Raw genomic sequence first — 5,223 nt, forward strand, 5'->3', positions numbered from 1 at the left:
AAAAAAAAAAAAAAAGAAGAATGTAACGTTTTATAAGAACCCCTTTCACTTAGTGTTATCCTGCACCTTCTAAATAATCAACAATTGTCTCTAAAACATACGGTAGATATTAAAGCCATTCGCCAAGTTTTTCCTCCTCTCTGCTTTCTGGCCCGTGGTAGGACCGCACTCACTGCCTGGTCCCCGTCCCCGCGGACAGCTGTGGCCGTAGACTGGTCACGGTCAAGGAGATGGAAGAGCAGTGAGAGTACCGCTTCCGGGTTCTAGTACTTAAATGCCCTGCAAGCCCTTCACTGCTCTCCTTCCCACTGCTACGGCAGGTGGCAACGCTGCAGGGAGAGGCTGCTCAGTCAGCCCGAGTCTGGAGTCAGCAGAACGTGCAGGAGAGACCCCCTCTGATCCAGTGGACATGCAGAATAAGTGAGAAAGAAAGCCTTGTTATTTGAAGTCCCTGGAAGTTGGGTCTTATTGTTGCTGTTCTTACTGCAACGTAACCTGGATTGCTCGGGCTGGTAGAGGGTGGGCGCCAGCTCCCCAACTCTGCGCCCCGGGTCAAGGTGGGGTAAATGAATTGTTGAGGAGCAGTGTGTGTAGAAGAAAGGGGATGGATTTTGGACACACGTAGATTACAGTGAAATATCAGCTCTGCCGCTCACTATATGTGTGATTTGAAGCAAATTTAAAAACACTTTTCTTGGGGCGCCTGGGTGGCTCAGTCGTTAAGCGTCTGCCTTCGGCTCAGGTCATGATTCCAGGTCCTGGGATCGAGCCCCGCATTGGGCTCCCTGCTCGGCGGGAAGCCTGCTTCTCCCTCTCCCACTCCCCCTGCTTGTATTCCCTCTCTCGCTGTGTCTCTCTCTGTCAAATAAATAAATAAAATCTTAAAGACAAAAACGCTTTTCTTACATACTTATTAAAATGGCAAAAAAACCAAACAACACCCCTGACCTTACCAGATGCTGGCAAGGATGCAGAGCAATTAGGACCGAGGATGCAAAATGGGATGGCTACTTTGGATAGGGATTTAACAGTTTCTTACAAGATTACATACACACTTTATGTCCCATCAATTCCACTCCTGTTTACACAAGAGAAACGAAGCCCTATGTTTACACAAAAGCCTGTGCCTGAATGTTTATCGAGGCTTTACTCAGAGCTGCCAAATGTGGTTCGGTTGTGAGTGGGTGAACAGCCCATGACCCGGCCACACGATGGAATGCTACTGACCAATGGAAACGAAGGAAGTACTGACATGGGACATGGGCAAGAATGCGGGTGGATCTCAAATGCATCATGCTACGTGCACAAAGCCAGACTCGAAGAGCTACATACTGTGTGAGTCCACTTACAGGACATTCTGGAAAGGGCAAAATGATAGGGACAGAAAACAGATTAGGGGCTGCAGGGGACCAGGGATGGCGGTGGGGAGGGGGACAGTTGGCTACAAAGGGGTATTATTCCCTATCTCGATTGTGTTGGCGGTTCCATGACTCTAATCATGGCCGGAACTCAAAACTGCATATCAAAAAGAGTGAATTTTACCTTATGTAAATGAACATTTTTTAAGTGAGTGGAAAGCTAGACATGAAAGGTCACGTATTGTCTGATTCTATTTATATGAAAAATTTAGAATAGGCAAATTTATAGAGACAGAAAGTGATTTGGTGGTTGCCAGGGGCTAGGGTGAGGGAAGAATGGGGAGTGACTGCAAATGGGTGGGGGCTTTCTCCTAGGGTGAGAAAAATGTTCTGGAATAGATACTGCTGATAGGTGTAGAACCTTGTGGATACACTAAAAAACATTGAATTGTATATATTTTTTGGAATTGTACATTTTTAAATGGTGGAGTTTTATGCTCTGCAAACTGTATCTCAATTTGGAAAAGTGAATTTTAAAAAACCTTTCTCAGCCAGGTTCCTCATCTATAAAATTAATATTCCTGGTTGACAAGTTGTTGTGTGGAATGCGTCTCATGTCCGCAAAGAACACAGCAGTGTTCCCCCTGGATGCTCATGACCACTGCCTTCCAGGATTCCCGTTCTTGAGTAACCACTCTGTGCGGCTCTGGGAAAACCAGTTCACTTCACTGAGCCTCATCTTTCCCATTTGCGAAATGAAAAGAGCTGGATTCGATGAACTCTCAGATTCCACCCCTGCCCCGTCCCATCTGGCGAGGACCTCTACAGCACTCGTTTGAGGAAACCCTTGAGAACAAGAATTTGTGTCCGTATAGTTCTCGACATTTCTCAAAGCACCTTCGAGGAACTTACCTCATTTGTGACCTCACCTAGCATCTCGTGTATTCCATGGCAATGACAGTCAAGCTTCAGAAGAAGGAGCGATGAACCAGCAGGAAGCAGAGGCTTCGTGCTTGGCCAGGAGCCAACACAGACGTGGGCACCGGGGCCCTGGTCCAGAGGGGCTGCAGAAGCTCCCCCCTACTCACACTGTTAGGAGCACACGGCCCCAAGGTCAGGGCCGGGTGCCAGGCCCTCACCACCCCCCCCCAAGCCAGCACTCGGGGAGATGGTGGTAGATCTACCGGGGCACTCAGTGGGCTGCTCAGGGATGCCCCACTCTGGAGCCCCTCCCACGGGAGCCTCAGGTTCCCAGGGGCCACAGAAACCCACTCTGGTGCAAGTCGATGTTGATGTCAGCTTTCCAAGCTGCTTCCTAAATCTGCTCTCAGTCTCGAGAGGGTTCTTGGTTTCATTGGCTAGAAGTTAAACAGGGCAGCGTCTACCAGCATTTCAGGGACTGCAGGCAGGTAAGATGCCCCTTTTCCTTTCTTCAGTGTGTATAGAGAGAAGGAGCCCTAGGGCGGCCTCTCTTTTCTCTCTCTCTCTCTCTCTGTGTGTCTCTGCCTCTTTCTGTGTGTCTCTCTCTGTATCTCTGTCTCCCTGTCTGTTTGTCTGTCTCTCATGTGCACACACACTTTCCTAGGCCTGTCTGAAGGGTGGGTAGGACTGTGGCAAGGGTTCCAAAGCCCTGGTGGGGGAGAGTGGAGACTGTGTAGGACCTCTAATGAAGGGTGACAAGGAGAGAAGAGCGGGCATCGTATTCCAGTGAGATCCCACCCTGGCCTGGGGTCATCAGGCCCACCTCTGTGCCTTCAAGGGAGTAGAGGTGCTGCCTCCCCAGTCTTTTTTTTAGATTTTTTTTTAATTATTATTTATTTATTTGAGACAGAGAGAATGAGAGAGACAGAGAGCACATGAGAGGGGGGAGGGTCAGAGGGAGAAGCAGGCTCCCCGCCGAGCAGGGAGCCCGATGCGGGACTCGATCCAGGGACTCCAGGATCATGACCTGAGCCGAAGGCAGTCGCTTAACCAACTGAGCCACCCAGGCGCCCTGCCTCCCCGGTCTTACCCCCGCGATGGCCCTTTCTGGTAATTTGGTGCTGTCGCCCTCCCCAGTGGCTCTGGGCTGATGCACCCAAGGGAGCAGAAGGCGGTGCTGTGGATACAGGGCCTGCCTGGAGGTAACCAGGTGGGGCTGGAGGCCAGCACGGGGCCCTGGGGCTCCTCCAAGAGGCCCAGGTCTCCAGCAGGAAAGTCTGGGCAGCCCTCACATCCACCCTGAGGACTGAGCTGTGGTCTAAGCTGGAGTCATTGGGGGAGGGGGTGGAACTAGGAGAACCGGTCATTCCTCTCCTACATCCCCTCTGAGTGTTGCAGGGAGTGATGGGGCAGGGGGGAATACAGTGTGGGAACCCACAGGGTCTCAAGGCCTGGGAGCAGGGTGGAGAGGTAGGGAGAGGTAGCACTCCCAGATGTGCCCTTGGACAGATTAGGCACGGGGCAGGCAAAGGTTGTGATGGGGAGGGAGACTTGAGGGGATGAGGTGGGCCCGGGACCACCACTCCTGGGACTGTCCTTCTTCCCCGCTAATAGCCAGACCTTCACCCCCAAGGCAGAGGCCCCCATTCACCACTCTCCCCCCCTGCCCTCCCCCCTGCCTGCCCACTGTGCCCTGGCAGGAGGCAGGAGGAGGCAGGGGTTGAGGCAGACAGGGAGGAGGGTAGGGCTCTTCCAGAACTTAGGGCTCAATTGCCCTGCTGACCTGGATGGGGACACCTTTCCGTTCCTGCCCTCCCGGCACCCCGGGGAACTGAAAGCCCCCACGGTAGGCACTCCCCGGGCTGGCCAGTGCGGGGGCCGGGGTGGGGGCCAGCCCTGGCACCACCATCACCCGGCGTCCCCCTGCTTTGCAGCCTTGGGCCAGGCAGGAGTGGGCTGGGGTGAAGGCCGGGGTTTGTTGTGGCTGTGATAACGTCAGGGCCTCCCAGGCAAGAGAAAAGTGTGCTTTGCACATTGCTTACATTTTTCTTGTGAAGCTAGGCTGAGAAATGCTTGGAAATAAAAAGGAGAGAGGGTGGGCAGACTGTCCTCAAAGACAGGCTCTTGTGCCACCTGTGACCTTGAGGGCGAAGGGAAGGGCGTCCCAGTGGGCATCCAGGGTGGAGGACGCTGTGGGGCCCAAGGGACTGCTGTGGTCTTGGCCTAGATCTTTCCTGGACTGGTGACTTCCAGCCACCACCCCTCTCCACCCTCACCCCTGCACCAACCCTGCCTGACGCCAGCCTCATCCTCACTGGAGAGGCGAAAGCATGCACTATCTGGGTGATGAGCAGCAAAGTGGTCAGGTTATGTAAGCCCTGGAGGCCAGGGCTGGGACAAGGAGGGGTGAGGGAGGAGAGTCATGAGGCTGGCACCTGGGTCCTGCTTCCTCCCATCAACCCCCATTGCTTGGATAGGGCTGGCTCGCTGGCAGGGGTGAGTGAGACCCAGGTTTGGGGCTCCGCCTCCTGCAGCACCTCCAAATGCCAATCTTCACGAGCTGCTCCTTCTCACCTGACCTAGCTCAGGTCCTCAGTGCCTGGGGCACAGGTGGATGACTGCTTGCCCCTGACGAGCCTGCGGGCAGCCCCTGGCAATCCACTTGGGACCTTTCCCCAAATCCCGGGCTCCGCCTCCTGTCCTCCAACCTAAAGCACCTCTCCACCCTGTTCTGACCCTGCTCTTCAATGCTTTGCTTCCAGTCCCTTCTCCCCTAACTGGAAACTGGAGAGGAGAGAGGCACCTGCCAGTAAGGACAGCTTCTGCCCTCATGGCACCTTTGCCCTGTGTCTCCTCTGATGGTCCATGTGGGAAACTCCTGGTTCTCCCTCTCCCTCCACCAGGTGAGACTCCCCCCCCCCCCCCCCCCCGCCATGGTTCACCT

Source organism: Leptonychotes weddellii, chromosome 12, assembly GCF_054177405.1.
Source record: "Leptonychotes weddellii isolate Sample4059 chromosome 12, ASM5417740v2, whole genome shotgun sequence".
In the NCBI taxonomy this organism is placed as follows: domain Eukaryota; kingdom Metazoa; phylum Chordata; class Mammalia; order Carnivora; family Phocidae; genus Leptonychotes; species Leptonychotes weddellii.